We start from the raw sequence: 19051 nt of genomic DNA on the forward strand, positions 1-19051 counted from the left end.
GATAAAATTTTATGTATTCTGCTTCAAAAAGATGCAGTTTTGTGTATGAATTTTTGCGTTTATTATGGAAGAGAATGAAAATCAGATAGTTTATCTGTTTTGGTTTTTACATTGGAGTGAAAATTCATGGAAGGGATGATGTCGGTAACAGTGTTGATTTGCATTATGGTTTTTTGTTTTATTTTGTTTCTTGGCTTCTTGAACGTGAACAGTATTTTATTAGCAATATTTTAGGAGAACTGCCATTTGTTAACTAGGAGGAAAAATTTTCCATGCACAAACAGGCAAAAAAAATTCTCTTTTGTTTTCAGCCCATTTTTTTATGCAACACAAACAAGAGAAATTTTTTCTTTTGGAAAACTTATCATATCAAAACTTCTCATAGGCAAAACTTTCTTATCCTAGGAGAGTTTTTCTCGCTTCCAAATATGCCCTTATGGTGTGTTGAAAGTAATAGCAATTTAAAAAAATAAGTCGATGAATAATCTTAGTGTTTTTTGCAAAATATCATTGAAATGAAATGCAAATATTAAATAATAAAAATGATTGTTTTTTTTTACTTAGACCAAAGAAAAAAAGTTCCCATCACTGATTGCATATTGGTAGGCCTACGGTTGATACAAACTCTGTGGTGCCCTTGCTCTCTGGAGAATACAATGAGCTTCGACCTTGCAGAAAGAGATGCACCCAATGGGTTTTGAATTTATGACATCTCATCAACTTTGTGACATTCACAAGTCACCCCTACTGAGCAATGAAAATCACTGAATTACTCAATGTATTTTAGTGAAAAATGTTATTGAAAGAAATTGCAGGGAGAAAAAATGCATGTCAATTTTTTTTGAAAGGCAAGCTGGGGTTAGTCCTACCCCTACCATGTCCAATTAATGGGGACAAAGGGTGGTCTTTTCAGAACTCGTGTACCCCCCTCCCCCCTTAGCCAATTTTGCTAACTATTTCACTATAGAGGTAGAGTCAAATTTAGTTCTCCGCATACAAAATGAGAAAACTATACAAAACCTAAAAATCCTTTTCCAGCTGGGGAAGTTGGTCCAAGTGACTTTTGTTCCCAGTCAAAAAGCCAGCTTCACCTTGTTCATTCTCAACATTCCAAGACTTGTCAGTTGGTCCAAGTGACCCCTAACATTTCATGTTATGATCTTCATTAGGTGGGGGTAGGGGGTGGGGTTTCTTCTCGTGGGAACCTTATTGTTTGGTCCTTCGAGTACATAGGGGGGCTCTTGGTAGGCATTTCAGTCATCTTTGCTTGCGAGGTCTGCCCTGTCATCATGTTGGGATCAATGCCCTAATAGATTTATTGAAAAACGTGAAGGGCTTAGGCCCTTGTTGATGAGCTCATGGTGATTGAGAAATCGTGGATGTCACAATCAAAGGGAGAAACACGTTCTTGATGATCAAAGATCCTTAATCTTGATGATTGTACCCTCAAAAAGCGTAAAGAAAGAAAAAAGGAAAGATAGATCTCAGAGAGGAGAGTTCTCCAAAAACTCTCAAGATACTTCATTATGGGGCTAAGTCCTCCTTAAATAGTCCAGGGCTGGATCAGGTCCAATGTGAATCCAATCCGGTACAAACCAAAGCAAATACAGATAGGTCCAAGATGGATCTGATCTCAAACAATCCAAACCAAGTATAATCAAGTCTCAAAACCCAACAAAATGGATCTGATTGATCCAAACAAGAAAAAAGTAAAAACCCGATCCAGGTTGATCAGTAATAATTCTCAACCCTTAAAAAACATTATCTTCAAGGCATAAAGTTTGGGTAGCACTGCAACAAGTCGTCCTTAACCTCCCAGGTCGCCTCGTCCACTGGATCAATACCTCCGTCATGGGTCATCCGTCTACTCATGTGTTTCCTCCCAAGTGCGTACAATGGTTGCAACCTCTAAGTCGAGAAGGTCCGGAATCTATAGTGAAGGCATTCCGCGATATGACTTCAACCTAGAAATGTGAAAGATGGGGTGGTTGTGGGTCCCCTTTGGCAGATTGAGTCAGTACGCTACCTGACTTATTCGCTCTAGCACTGAGTATGAACCGTAGAACCTATGGGCGAGCTTGCGCTATCGAGCCTGACAGACTATCATCTGTACCAATTTAAAACTATCCCCAAACTCAGGTGCATCACAGAGTTAGAATCAAACCATTACAATTCAAATATCACAAAAAGATTTTATTTACTTTATAAATGAAATTTTAGAGTTTATACATAAAACAAAAAAAATAGAAGAGTACAGATCAGTCCAACACAATAGTCCCCGTGTGTATTGACATTCGTTTACCTATTCCTGCAGAGTTGAAAAGTAAAAGAAAATGGAGCGTGAAACATATAATATCTCAGCACAATTCTGTAGGCCCTTCCTTACTAGGTATCAACAAGCAAACAACACAACAGATAACAGTTACGGTATAATCTACGTAACCCTTATATCATTTTATGATGATGTGAGCATAAAAATCATACACATACAATGCACACATACTTTAATGCTCACATAAGCAAACCATTCATGCACATTCTCTTGCGTATATCAAACATACAATACATGCATACATAAGTATACAGTTTACACATACTCTTATACGCATATATAATTCAAACATATAATCATATGTATTTGTATTTGTGCATACAGTTATGTGCACAGGTCATTCGGGCATACACCTATACTCACATACCAATTCATGCATACAGTTAACATCTATTTCAATTAAGTGTGCAATCATGCTCACTCATACCTCATGCATACAATTATGCATGTATCACATTTAATCATGCGATTATACAAGCAAACCATTTATGCATACAATTATGCAGACATGTCATGACTCACCTCATGCATGAATATATTTTTTGTCTTTTCATTTAACTTTCTTTTGTAATTCATGCTATGCTTACAAACACCGAACCTTAAATTTCATCTTGTTACCCTAGAGCACCACACCTGACCAACTATGGGTACTCAGGCTTCCCTGGGGGTGTTTATTCACACAATTTATATTTTTCACATTTTAAACCAATATAGAATAGGAGACTAGCACTAAAGTTTGAAACACATCATCATGTCATCTCTTTGACTGGAAAATCGTAGATACACTACTATCGGTATATAATTATAACTTTAACTTTGCCATGTGTATCAGAGCATACAGTTCCCTTAAATTGTCGTGGTAGGAGAAGGGTTCACATTTGACCCGACAGGACTACCTTAGTCCATGTCTAATGGGATCACAATTCTCATGGGGTTAGTGCAGATGCAGGTTCACATTTAACCCCACTTGCTCAACCTTAATAATACGAGTCAATGTCAGCTTATCTTTCAGAGTGTAATTAATTAGAACAACTTTTCTTATTTTTCGAAAACTTTTTCTCAATGCATGTTATTTCACACAGTAAATGTACATGATAAACAATATCACATCAACAATTACACTCAAGTCAATACCCATAAATTTCATGCTATTCAATCATGCATATTGTGCATCACATATGTCAGAATTGCATATTAAATCACGAATAACATAACTTTAACATAACAAGTAATAAGTTGGGTCAACACCCATAAATTCATCTCATTTATCCATGCACTTTATGCATCACCTCATATTCAATACACATGCATATTTCAACTTGAATGACATAAATTTTAACACACAAACAAACACTTGGGTCAATAGCTATTAATATCATGCTATTTGATTATGCACCTCGTGCATAGATCATACTTGCCATACTTGCAAGATTTAAAGCATAAATAAATAATTTTCGTATACAAACCAAATATTTGGGTCAATACCCAATGCAAAACATGTCTTTCAAACATGCATCACATTTATAACCCACCATTTGCCATATTCGCAAATGTCAAACATGCATCATAAAGTTTCATATTTGAAACTGTTGTGAGGGGTTGATGCTTGTTACATATTTGAAATTTAAACCATTACAGATATATCATCTACCCATATATATATGACCTGTTTTAAGTAGTTACCTTCTAGTGTGTACAATCAATCCTATGCGGTTAATTTTTAATGCATGCATTCATACATTTTATCTCATTTCATATATCATCTCACGCATTGTATAATATCATAAACATAGATCACATTTATTTGTATGCATACTAATAACATACACACACATCACATTATATAAGTATTTGTATATGTGCCTCAACTACATATGCACGTACCATAACACAACATCTGTATATATGCCTCAACTGCATACACATGAATCACATCACATCAACTTTCATACGTATGCCTCAACTGCATACGTACATATCACATCACATCAAAATAATATTTGATAATTGTAAACCACCCTAATTACATTTACCTCGTGAATATTTCCATTCACTCGATTTTCTTCAATGATGTGAGGCCTTATCCATGGTCATACACCAACCGAACTAATCACTAGGGGGCCCACCTGCGCACAAGTGTAAGTGTGTATTAGCCCACTATGACATAATTTGTGAAGAAACCAAGCCATATCAAGAGTTCAACCTCAAAAAATGAGTGCAACAGAGATATACACCCCAAACACACACACACAAACAAATATTTTTATAGTATGTCGTAACCACATACGTATCAATTCACATCACACACATTGAATATGTATGACTCAATGACATACACTCTCATAACACAAAATTAAGGTCCAACGTTAGCTATAACCGATTAACAATTAAATGTCGGTTTCTATTCTTTAATGTTTAAGGTACAACCTACAAAACAACACACTAATTCTTTAATTATAAAACCCGTCTGCCAAACCCAACTCTAGTTAGTTCGATAAAATATTATAACAAGTATACAAACCCCAAAAGAGCCATTTTCGGATTCTAAAAGCATCAACATATATCTATTAATTTACGCATCACTTACATAATTATAAACCCAGTAAGCATAGGAGAATCATACCCCGAGCTCCGATGAGGATTTGAGAATTATACCTCTAAAGACACGTCCTTCACTCGAGAAATTTTCAAACTTTTAAAAAATGACACGTATTCTGGTGGTGGATCGACAATGCAAGGGGGCGAACGACAACGATGATGACTACAATGCAGACCACGAGGCAACACACATATGATGACAATGACATGGTTCCCGAGGCAATACACAGATTTTGAGGTAGCACACATCAGTCATGAGGCAGTGGCGGTGACACGACTACGATATCGATAACAAAACTGTCGTTCAATGTCAGTGGGGCCCACACAACTCAGTGGTGGTAGTGGAGGTGGCACACCAAAGCACAAAAACAAAAATAGAGAATGAGACGAGAGTGAGAGGGGTGGGCCTTGCAAGCTCCCCCTCTTTTCTTCTTCCTTCTCTTTTTTTTTTTCCCCTCTTCTTCTTCTCTTCTTTCTTTTTCCTCTTATTTATTTTTCTCTTCTTTCTCTTCACGGTTGAATCAAAGAGAGGAAGAGAGATGGAATAGAGGATAGAGAGAGAAGGTGGGGACTCAGAGGTGGAGGTTCGGCGATAGTGGGTGCCTCCAGCAGTGGTTTGGTGATGTCGTGGGCCACAGTGGTGGTCTAGATGATAGTCCGGCGAGAATGGGAGGGAGAGAGTAAGAACAATAGAGAGAGAGAGAGAGGCAGTTGTGGCTCATGGTTGCAAGCTCCTCGATGGCAGCCAGAGGTAGTGATGGCATTGGGTGGGGTGAGACTCTGATGAACAAAAGAGAGAGCGGTGAAGATTTGTGAAGGGGAAAATGAGAGAGAGTGAGATAAGGAGATAAAGATGGGGAAAGGAGACCAAGGTTGTTAAATGCGATGAGGCGAAGTGAGGCGTTGAGCCTGCGCTTTGCCTCTGAGGCGTACGCCTCAGGTACTGAGGCGTACGCCTCTCACAACTGGAATGGAAGTGAAGCGGTGGGAGGGGAGGCAGTAAGAGAAGGACCACCCGCCCAGCTGGTACGGAAGCGAGGGATATGCCGGTCGTCCGGTGGTCGGAGAAGACTGAGTAGCAGCTGCAGCACAGCAACTCCGGTGGTCGGTGGTCACAACTGGTCGGAGGTTGATGAGGGGCGCATCACAGCAACGCCTCAGTACCTTGAGCATGCGCCTCGCCTCTGAGGCGTACGCTTCAGGTACTGAGGCGTACGCCTCTCACAACACTGAAGGAGACAAAAAATTGAGAGGGTGAGAAGAGAGAGAGTAAGAGGAGAGGTGGGTATTTCGTGGAAAGGGGGAGAGGAAGAGAAAAAGGGCGGCTGCCACATGACATTTTCCCATTGGCTGGGGTCCTCTTGATGAAGAATTACCCCCATGCACCTCCTCTTTCTTCTTTTTCCTTCTAAAAAATATTTTTTTCTAAAATGCCCTTATTCTCTTTCTTTTTTTTGTATACGTCCCTCCGAGCTCAGGTGGTTTGGATCTCGATCCAAACCCTGCATGCACATCAGACCAGCTTACCATTAAATTAGATTTTTGGATTCTCGGTCGATCCGAATAACGTATGGATCAATCCTCTAGAGTTTGCACTACTTCATCTCTGGTTCAGACCGGATATCTCGGGTCCGGTTCATTTCAACCCATATCTCATATGAAATTGACAGGTTTGGGTTGCTCTTAGATCCGAACTTTACTTAAAAATTCTGAATTTATATATTTAAAAGTTTTTGAGTATTACACATTGAATCCAACAAATAACTACAAACAATGATTTTTTTTTATTTAACATGTAGAAACCATTGCAAGGGATCAGATGTTTCATTATGGGCCGAGAGGTGTCACATTGACCGTGGACTTGAGTCTGTGTCCTTAACGTAAAACTATATGAGTACTCACAACCTCCTTCAACTTGAAAGCCTTAATCTGACCCACCTATCTAGGTTTGCAGAGCCTTTATGAGCAAAAACAAAACCTTTACTTGTGAAAAATTATAGATTTGGCAAAATGTGACTTGAGGCAGCACATGACCTAAAGCAGAATACTGATGCAAATTTGATAGGATTAGTTAATGGAGAAGACTTGGTCAAATTTGAATGATTTCATGGATTTTAATTTTTAGTCTGAATATAAAAATGTGACAAATTTTAGTCGAAGGTCTAACCAAATCTATTCCAGTTTTAATGAGAAAATGAGTGGCCTCGAATTATTATGTGAATTAGGAGCCTAAAATATGAAATGTTGAGATCTAGTATGATTCTAAATTAATAATATTATGACTAAGTCTTATATATATATATATATGGTAATACATCCTTGCTAAATGAACATAGTGTTAAATGAAACATACTATTGGTTTTTTAGGTTTTTTTTTTAAATTATGACTGTACAAATGTGATCTAGCTTGTTTTTATAGGAATCCGTTCTTGGTGCATTTGATTAGGAAGCATGGGTAAGTTTTTATAAAGTTTCAAAAATCAAGGGCCTGCAATTTTTATAAATTTATGAGGCTCTAAATACTTTTTTTTTAACCAAAATGCATGAAGTGTCGATTTCTAGTAAATCAATCATGCTAAACACATATGTATGGTTAGAATTTAAAAAAAAAAACTAAAATCCAATAAAATGATTTATTTAGCACTGTGCCATATATATAGTGCAGTGTAATGGTGGACGGCAAAACGTTCCCACATCCAAAAAATGGGGTTTATCAGTGGTCTTTGACCGCTGCTAAAGACCTGGGCACAAAACAGGTCTTTAGAGGTGGTTGCGACCGTTGCTAAATGTTTGTATTACGCCCAAAATAAATAGCACCGCTGATCACATGCTTGATCAGCAGCGCTTTTGCATCCAACATAACAGTGGACAAAATGTCGTCCACTGTTACTCCTGTTCCTATATATATATATATATATATATATATATAAAATAAAACCTGTATCGTCGAGCGGATTCTGGTCGAACAAGGCTCAGATGCACAGCCAAGAGCTGTGCATTAAAAAAATTCAAAAATTTGGTTTTAGCGGCGGTTCTTAACTGCCACTAAAAACCCAAAAAATGCAAGGCACACAAAGTATCCGATTTGTGTCAGACACTTTACCCGTTTGATGATACGGGTTACACTCTCAGTATATATATATATATATATATATATATATATATATATATATATATATATATATATATATATATATATATATATATATATATATTGGTGGATAACTTACAAACATTGAATGGGCGGATGCGCGGTTGTGCGCCGCATGTCTGCCCAAAAGGCCATTAGTTGCGAATGTCACTAAAAGCCTTTTTTGTGCAAAAAGAAATGTGCACCATTGATTGCACACATGATGGACGGTGCGTGCTCGACATGACCGTCAACTGTTAGTCCCGTCTCTTAATGGAGCTCAGCTTGAGCTTCAGTATGAAAGTATTGAGACAAGTTCTAACGGTCTAGGCTCACGTTTAGCTCAGCTCGTGTGCAGCACTAGCCATGCCCAAGCGCTAAGCATGGGCATGCTAGTGTACCCATTCAATTCTCAAATGTCTATCTATCAATGAAATTTAGATTAGCAACGGTTGGCAGTTATGGAAATGAATTAACTTTAAGATGGGATGCAAAAGCATAAGATCAGGGCAAATGTTTCGGAAATCGACCACAAAAGCAGTAAAAACCAATGTTGTCAGTATGCCCTGAATCATTTGACCAACAATTCAGGTGAATCCTCGGCTAAAAAATTAAAAAAAAAAAATATTTTGTGTCATTCAGAACGTGACACGTGTTAAAACCATTAAAATAATATTAAAAAATTAATTTTACATTTATTAAAAAGTAGCGGATTCAGATTAGTATAGTATCGTATCGTCCGATACAGGATACTGATAACTTTGGTAAAAACTCTCTTTCTATCATGTATCTTCAGTGTGTTAATTAGGTGAGCCAGCTATTCAAGATCGCACTTGAACATAACTTTCATGTGCAAGACGATTGAAGTCTCCTAACCAGTGTGACAAATATCGCGAGATTTATGAAAATATCGCGATAATATAGTGAGAAATTGCCTGAAAGTTTAAAACGACAATTTCTTGCGAGATTTTCAAAATATCGCGAGATTTATGAAAAAACATAAATATTGTGATTTAAATGCGATATTTATGTTTTAAACGGCTATTTATTACGAAAAAATCCTATTTTTTTATTTTTAAATAATTTTTATTACTTTTTTCTTATAAAAAAATATTGTTTATATTTTTTAATTAATTTTTTATTGCCAAGATTTTGCCAAAAATGCAAGATTTATGGAATTTTTTTAATTTCTCACGAGTTTTTGAAAAACAAAAAATTGCCGATAAAAACTTTTGTCACTATGCTCCTAACCAATGAAGCAGGACTATTTTCAGCAACTCTATTATGAGCTTTTGTCTCATGGAGCCGATGTTCAGTCAATCCCAACTAATGGGGGGCTTCACTTGCCTGGTAAGGGCAGCTAGTGTACGTCACCTTGTTGTGGGACGTTGCATGTTTAAAACCCAATGGTATAGTTATATAACTGGTAGGGGTCTCCCTAAGCCCAACTTGCCTTTCAAAAAAAAAACAGTCAATCCCATGGGAGCACATGTTCATGGGGCCTACTCCGCGCCAATGGAGGGACATTGTGTCCATATAGACTGGCCTATCACCATATAAAATTTCCAAATGAATTCACCTTTGAATTTGTGACTAGCCATCTCATGAGGTTGCCTTGAAGAATAAAATCAAGCAAATGTGTGAAAAGGATGGCTTGAGAAGTTTAGGGATGACTGGGGTGGGGGCGGGGACAAGCTCTCCACCCCTGCCCTGTTTCAAAATCCGAACCTCCATCCCCACACGGGGAAGGATTTTAACCTCCACCACCGCCTCCATTCCCATTTCATGTCCTCCATCCCCGGTCCAAACGGGCCCCATTTCCCCTTTGTCTATAATCATCCCTTGAAGGATTGAGGACGGGGCGGTAGAAAGCGTAAGTCCATCCCCGCATGGGGATAGATTTTAACCTTCATCCCCGCCTTCATTCTTGTTTCATGCCCTTCATCCCCGGTCCAAACGGGGTGAGGCTGGGCGGGCCCGTTCCACTGCCATCCCTAGAGAAGTTCTGTGTGTGTGTGTGCACTTAAGTTTGGAGCATGGCTTTATCGAAGCTATGAGTAAGTTGGGAGCATGGCTATTCCTAAACTAAACAATTGAAAATGTACCCAATATTGATTTAAGAGTAAGTTTGGCATCATAAGGAAATGAGTCCAAGATAATGGCAATCAAATGCTAAGTAGAATTATGGTTGAAAAAAAGCCTTTATTTTTCTTTTATTATATATAAAAAATTTCTTCTCAGGGTATATGGTAAAAAAAGTGTTTTAAGGACAATTTTGGTATGATAAGATTTGGCTCTCATTTGAAAACCAGCAGGTCTGTTGGTTGAGAGAGTCCAGAAATTCTTTTTAACATTTGTGTGACTTGCCAAAAAACGGAAAACTTGTACCCACATTTTAGAGAGAGAGAGAGAGAGAGAGGGGTCTCTTTTTGGAGACCTTTGGTCGAGACTGATACTCAATTGAATTTTCTGTATCGAAAAAAAGAAAAGAAAAATATCATGTGTCAATCAGAACGTGAAACATGATAAAATCATTAAAATAAGTTTTAAAAAATAAGTTTTAATATTTTTTGCTATTAAAAAATTGCCGATGGGTGATGTGTATAGATTTCGGGCCGATGTGATACGTATCGGCCGATATGCACCAATACATAGATCGTGGCACATAGTAAAATGTTACTGTTGTCAGTTTTCAAGGACAGTCATACATTATGGTAAAACATACAAATTTTTGCTCACGTTGCAGTCTGCCTCTACCGTTTATATAATTCGATTCTACATGTTTTCTTCATAAAAAATATGAAAAAGGAAATTATTGGTAGGAGCTGTCAGTGCACGTCTCCTTGTTGCAGGTTCAAAACCCAGTATAATAACTGGTGGGGTCAACCTAACCCTAGCTTGCCTTTAAAAAAAAAAATGAAAAATGAAATTGTTGTTGCCAATGCTTGCACAGATAGTAAAAGTGGTTGGTCCCATGAACTTGGTAACGTTCCATATGATGTCAAAGGCGCGCTAGTGTGTTTAACATGCACCCATATGCCATGCTTATGAACAAAAATATACAGCACCGACACATGCACTATGCAACATAAGTAAGTTGTGATAAGCACTAGACCAATCTTCTATAACTCGTCCTATCCTCATAGTGAATCAAACACTAAAAAGTGTCCTCTACCGTGTTATCAAAAATGCGCCTTGAGACACAAAAGGCGAGCCTCGCCTTGAGGCGCGACCCTCTGTGCCTTAAGGCATATTTTTTTTAATGATTTTTGAGACATAATCAACAAGATTTTTGTAGGTTAATCTCATATATTTTCCAGTTATTTCAGTTATGAAATCAGTTTCTTAGTATATTACTATATTTTAATTTTTGTTGGTTAATCTCGTATATTTTTCAGTTATTTCAGTTATGTAATTAGTTTCTTAATATATTTTAACTTTTATTGGTTAATCTCATATATTTTTCTGTAATCAATTTTTTAGTTACTTTTATATGTTAATCTCATATTTTTAGAATAATCTCATATATTTTAACTTTTGTTGGTTAATCTCATATATTTTCCAGTTATATAATCAGTTTCTTAGTATATTTTAACTTTTGTTGGTTAATATCATATATTTCCTAGTTACGTAATTAGTTTTTAGTTACTTTTATATGTTAATCTCATATTTTTTAGAATAATCTCATATATTTTAACTTTTATAGGTTAATCTAATATATTTTCCAGTTATTTCAGTTATGTAATCAGTTTCTTAGTATATTTTAACTTTTTTTGGTTAATCTTGTAAAATCCATTTAAAACAAAATCATGTCAGAGACGTGCCGTTGTCGATCCGATTGAGTTGGACCTGGATCCAAGCTTGAGCCAAACCCGGATCTGAGCCTGACTCAGACTCGGCTTCTCGAAAGATTGAGAAGCCTGCGTCTTTAAAAGATGCAGGACTTCTGGCTAAGGGCAAAAGCCCTCGCCCCTTTCTCTCTCCTCACCGCCTCCCATCCTTTGAGCAGACGCCGACGACCGAAGCAGTCGGCCACCCCATTCGATCACCAACATTTTCTCCCTCTTCTCTACTGCGATTGACGACCACCAGCAACCGTGCCGACGGCCTCCCATCCTCTTTTGTGCTACCGCCAGCCCCCCTCCGATCGTCGCCATCTCCCCCCTTTTTCCACTACGACCCCACCCCCTGCCAACCTTCTCTTCAGGTTGCACGACGGAGCCCTCTTGCACTGCGTGGCCTGAGCACATTCGTACCTACGCTCGCAAGTGTATGAAAATCCACAACCCCTCAAGGTAGGGGAAAGTTGCGTGAAAGGACTGTGAATAAACAAAACTAAGATAATAAAATGATAACTAAAGTAAAAGACAATTATATACATATATATATATATATATATATATATATATATATTTTAACTCAAGGATGCGATTTCGCGATCCTTATCCTCCTTTATTTTTCTGTCCTTTACTTTTTTGTTATCGTCGCGCTTTATGTGCCCAAGCTTTTAATTTATGTCGTTACTCTTGTTGTCATTTATTTTTCTGTTACCATCGCGCTTTATGTGCCCAGAATTTTAATTCATGTCTTTTCATTTGATGTCTTTCAATTCAAGGACGTGGTTTCGCGATCTTTGTCTTCTTTATATTTCTGCACTTTTTTTCTATTGCCCCACACTTTATACGCCATGGTTATTTGGTTTTTTGCACTTTTCTTTCTGTTACCCCGCGCTTTATGCGCCATGACTATTTGTTTTTCTGTACTTTTCCTTTTTGTTGCCCCGCGCTTTATGCGCCTTGGCTGATTACTTTCTGCTTTTAATTTCAGCACTTCCTTGTTGTTGCTTTGTGCTTTATGCGCTTAGGCTTTGTTACTATTTTAGTTGCTTGCATTTATGCTCATGCTTTTGATTTACGATACTTCTTGCTTCTATTGTATATTGTTATTTCTATCTTTGCATTGGCTACTTTTGAGCTTTGGCCACACAGAAAGCAAGGATTCTGCTTCTTATGGTTGCATGCAGGATAAAACCTCGTAATAAGCAAGTGCATGCATATCAAGGTTTACGCCTTTTCAGATAATGCGAAACTGGGTACTAATGCTTTGGTCTCAAGAAAACATACCATACCGAGACTCTGCTTTCTCGCAAGAATGCTTACTTGGTTTGACTTATTTCGGGTGCTTTTGAGTAACCCTTGCCTACCATTGTAATTGCATCCTTTAGCAGTGACGTTATGTGATATTACGATGTGTAGCATGAGAGGTTGTTAAACCTCATGGTGTGCAATATAGCACAATTATTGGAAATCTCAAAAAAGGTAACTAAGCGCCTTCACGGGCAAGATGCTCGAGTAGGACTAATGGATTAGAGTATGTAGAATGGGACGACGGTTAAAGAAACCTCTAGCGTACTCATTCGAGATGGTTCATCAAGAAAGATGATGGATGATACAAAAACTCTGATGGACAGACCATTCATGGCTATTACGGGCAAATGACTCGGCTTCCACAATCATCGAAGTTAGGGGACAGGGGCTACCATAATTATCCTAGGTGGTTGTCGCCTGGCACTTCTGCAGAAGTTGGATACATCCATAGGCCTTGTATGCCTTTGAAGACTTACTCACTTGGTCACTGACCGTCCCCATAGGAGCGGACTCAGTCAGTTATTCGGGGTAACATAAAATCCATAGGAGCGGACTCAGTCAGTTATTCGGGGTAGCATAAAATATATGGCATAATGGACTCTCGAATCGATCTCGATTGTTTCTACATTTTGTGCCTTGTGCGTACCCCCAATGGTCAGTTAATAATTAGAACTGAAATATGATTAGCTTACACCATTGTTAGACTTGCACTTTGGTAGAGATATGATAGTTAATTTGCTTTTGAGCTTGGTTACCTGCTTTGCTTTACTACTTGTGATAATTAATGGTATGCAGGGTTGGTTCTGTGGTGACTGTATGATTAACTTGGTTATAACTGCTTATAATTAACTCTGTTCTAAGTGCTTGTGGCTAGTACTTGCTTGCTCTCTGCCTGTGGAATCAATTTCATTATTGATTCATATGATTACACAATTATAAACATGCTTTATATTAGTTGTTGTTATTTCTGTTCTTTTGTGCACCTACCCATTTTTTTGTGAGACTGACCCATTTTATGGTTGCAGGTGACAGGTAGGCTCTCTTCACAATTGGTGGCATAGTGCAACATGATCAAGGCCTCACCCTTCTTGCTGGCGTCCTGACTGCTCGTTTTGGTTTTTGTACTTTAGCTTCCAGAGGAGGAAGACCCCAAATCTTGTACAACAGAAAAATCTACCTTTTGTTCACTGCCTATTTTGGTTAGAAATGGTTTCATTGGGATTTTATGCTAACGTGCTCAGAAGAATTGACTTGTTCCTTTTTAAAAGAAAATCTATTATTGCTAAAAGTTTTTGCTTTATAAACTCTGAATTTCGAAAGGATTTAACTAAATGTTTCCTTATTTCAAGTTGAACTTTTGGGGTGCTACAACTTTTGGTATCAGAGCCAGGACAAGAAGGGTTGAGCCTTGATGATCGAGCATCCCATCACACTGTAAGTAGACCTCTATTATCGTTAAGTATTTAATGCGATAAACTAAAGTGTTGTTTTTGTTTTTTTAGTGCTTTTGTTTGATGGATCTGTCGGCTTGTCCAAGTGTTATCACGGCAGGGGCGTACGTAGGATGCATGCCTGTTCGGTTAGGGTCGGGGGCCTTTTCGTAGAAAGGGGAGGACATAGAATGTCCTGTGAGGGTTATTGGGCTAACCTCCCACCCCCACCGACCTTTATGGATGAGTTTGGCATTCCACTGCCGTTGGACTTTCAGATACCGTTGGCAGCAATTTGGTCTTCAGTATATGCCAGGATGGATGGGCGTATAGCTTCACATGTTTGAGTAAATCGACATGCTACACTAAAAGAGTCGGGAGGAGACAATGCTTTAGAGGTCCAGGTGGAGTGTGTCTTCTGTGACGATTTGGGGCACACCCTAGACTCTTGTCTCCTCAAGGCTGAGCACGATGGGGCTTTTGCGGCTCATGATTTTGCAGAAACTGTCATCCCATGCTTGAATATGTTGGATCTACTGCTAGCAGTCATTGAGCAGCCACTGCCCCAGTAGCCCCTGAGGGCCCTGTATCTCCCACACATTGTTGATTCTCCGATAAATATTTCAGATTCCACTATGAGCTACTTGGGCTCACCTCAGTACACGCTTGAGATGCCACTTTATAAGGAAGAGACTCCCTGTGATGAGCCACCCCTTTCACCCCTTGGTGCAAGTTTAGGCGCACGGGTGATAAGAAGAAGTACCTTCGACAATTCACTAGTTGTCCCTAGAGGGAGTTAGTGTTTGTCCCCTTTTGTATGGGAGTCTGCAAACTTCATTGCGGATAAATCTTTTTCTTTTTGCTTGTGCACCAGCATCACTGAAATTTTGTATTAGATACACCTGTAATGACTTAAGAATTATAAGGTATTATGTTTTTTCTATCAAGTTTGGTGCATTCTGACTTGTACCTTATGGTTATTTTCAAGGATGGTGTGGAGTTTGAGTGGGGATTTGACCGATGACTGGTCAAAGCAAAGAGGATTTGTAATGGATTCCCTTAATACATTGGCCAAAGCGATAAGGAGTCAGGTTGCTACCCAAGAGAACATGGCTCCTTCCACAAATCAGAAGGCCACTTTCGATAATTTTTTGAAGATGGACCCTCCACTTTTCTCTGGCAAGGTGGACCCAGATGCGGCTGAGCATTGGGTTAAGGAGATTGAACAAGTTTTTCAGGTCCTCTCGGTCCCTGATGAGAGAAAGACTTTGTTCGGGTCTTTTTGACTGAAGGATGAGGCGCGAGAATGGTGGGATACCCACTCGAGAAGTATAGTTTCCAAGTATTAAGGTGGTTCCCTGGGATGCCTTCAAGAGGGTGTTCTTCAAGAACTATTTTCTCCCTTATGCGAGGGAGAGAAAGTAGATCAAGTTTTTGAAGCTGTGTCAGGGCAGCCAAGCTTTGGGCGAGTATGTCACCAAGTTTCAGCAGTTGGAACGTCATTGTCCCAACATTTTTGGGGATGAGCATGAGCGGGCAGAAAAGTCCATCTGAGGCCTAAAGGAAGGGCTCAGGCACAGGGTCCTTACGAGTATGCCCGCGACCCTCTCTGCGGCTATTATAGCAGCCACTCTTCTCAGTGAAGACTGAGAGCGTTCGTGGAGCGCTCCGATAAGGAAGCCATCTGTGGCAGGTGGCGAGCAGAAGAAGGCCCAGCCTCGCAGCCAGAATCGGCGGTCGCTTTTACCCGTCAAGATCAAGGGAGGGAAGCAACAAGGACCTCCAGCAAAGCGACAACGGTACTAGAGTTGTCCTCAACCCTGACAGTCCTCCAGAGACACCTACGCCAAATGTGGGAGGTTGCATGGCAGTCAGCCTTGTCCCTACAACACAGGTGGTTGCTTATATTATGGCAAGATGGGCCACTTTATTTAGGATTGCCGCAAGAAGGCTACAGACAACCTCAGGCGAGCAGGCGGTGCACCCCAGCCTCCCAGCAACAATAGCAAACAACACAGCTGATGCAACATCAGCAGCAACCGCAGACCAACAATGTGAAAAATGCACCAGGATGGGTGTATGCGGCTACAATCGAACAGTTGACAAAAGGGGATCTCATGCAAGGTACTTTTCTAGTTGTGGACCGAGCAACTTTCATTCTTTTTTACTGTTGTGCCACCCATACATTTATTTCCATAAGTTTTGCTACATAATTTCAATTACTTGTGTCACGGTTGAACTCTGCCTTAGATGTATACAACCCGATTGGGAAGAACACAATGTGCACCACCTACTTGCCAGAATTAGATGTAGTCATGGCAGATCGACACTTACCTGTTTGTGTCATCTTACTCGAGATGACAAAAATTGACGTTATCCTAGGCATGAATTGGTTGCACAAATACCATGCTAAGGTCGTTTGTCGTAAAGGAAAGATTGTGTTGTCCCCTCTAGGCTTTCTAAAGGTGGAATTTCGGATTCCCAGACTGGTGCATAAGACCAAGATTATTTCAGTGCTGAAGGCGCAGAATTTCTTGCATAAGGGATGTATTGCTTTCCTAGTCAGCGTTATCCACTTAGACTCGGCACAAACTCCCATTTGCGAGCTGGATGTGGTACGTGATTACACGGATGTCTTTCCTCAGGAACTGCCAGGTCTCCCACTGCCTCGAGAGGTGGAGTTTTATATCGCATTTTTGTATGATACACACTCATCTCTAAAGCCCCATACCGTATGGCACCAACAGAACTCGAAGAGCTCAAGAAACAACTTTAGGAGCTTTTGGATCAGGGGTTCATTCACCCAAGTGTGTCACCCTAGGGAGCCCCTATTTTATTCGCTAAAAAGAAGAACGGATTCTTGAGCTTGTGCATCGATTATTGGATGCTCAACTAAGCCATGATTAAGAACAAATACCCTCTACCGCGTATCGAGGATATTTTTGACCAACTGCAGAAAGCCAGGGTTTTTTCTAAGATTGACTTAGATCTGAATACCATCAGCTTCAGATCAAGGAGAGTGATATTTCAAAGATGGCTTTTTGAACCCGATATGGGCATTATGAGTTCAGTGTCATGCCTTTTGGACTCACAAATGCCCCTGCAACTTTTATGGATCTTATGAACAGGGTGTTCAAGCCCTTCTTGGATGCTTTTGTAATCATTTTTATTGACGACATCCTGGTATACTTAGAAAGTCGAGAGCAACATCAAGATCATTTGAGCATTGTCTTAGAGACCCTCCAAAGAGAACACTTGTTTGCCAAGTTTTCTAAATGCGACTTCTGGCTTAAAGAGGTAATGTTTCTAAGCCACGTCATTTTGAAAAGAGGAGTATCTGTGGACCCTGCAAAGGTTGAGGTCGTGTTGAATTGACAACAACCGAGGAATGTGCATGACATTCGAAGTTTTCTTGGATTAGCTAGATATTATCGAAGGTTTATCCAGGACTTTTTCAAGATTACATTGTCTATGACAAAGTTGCTAAAAAAGGAGACCAAGTTCATTTGGGATGATAATTATGAGGCCAGTTTTCAGTTATTGAAGGAACGTCTTACCACTGCTCCTATTCTAGCCTTGCCTTCTAGCCAAGACGGGTTCGTGATTTACACTGATGCCTTGGGATTGGGTCTTGGTGGTGTCCTTATGCAAAATGGTTGGGTGATAGCTTACGCCTCTCGCCAGCTTAAGCCGCACAAAGGAAACTATCTGACGCACAATTTGGAATTGGCCGCTATAGTCTTCGCATTAAAGATATGGCGACACTATTTGTACGAAGTTTAGTTTGAGGCCTTCACTGACCACCAGAGTCTCAAATACCTTTTCTCTCAGAAAGAACTGAATATGTGTCAACATCGATGACTCAAGTTCCTTAAGGATTACAATTTCACCCTCTCCTACCACCCGGGGAAGGCAAATGTTATGGCTGATGCACTCAGTCATAAGTCTTCCAGGGCTTCAGTCAGTGTATTATCTGTCGAGTGGAAGTTGATCAAGGATTTTGTCTTATGAAAACCTTTCGCTTCCTCATTAGGCTTGATATGTTTGTCAAATCTCATGGTTCACCCGGATATATCCAAAAGGATTATCGTTGGATAGAAGAATGATCAACTTTACGAAGGACTAAAGACAAGAGCGATATATGATGATACTCCCTTCTGTTTGGGGGGGAATGGTAGTATATGGCTTATGGATTGCCTTTGGGTCCCTAATGACCATGTCTTGAAGGATGAAATTTTGACTGAAGCACATAGGTCCAGGTACACCATCTATCCTGGGGGTATCAAGATGTTCAAAGATCTGTATCGGGTTTACTGGTGGAGCAGCATGAAGCGAGATGTGGCTAGGTACGTTTCGAGATGTTTGACTTGCCAACAGGTCAAGATCGAGCATCAATGACCAGGCGGAGTCATGC

Source organism: Nuphar pumila, chromosome 4 (assembly GCF_984573655.1).
Source record: "Nuphar pumila chromosome 4, dmNupPumi1.hap1.1, whole genome shotgun sequence".
NCBI lineage: Eukaryota > Viridiplantae > Streptophyta > Magnoliopsida > Nymphaeales > Nymphaeaceae > Nuphar > Nuphar pumila.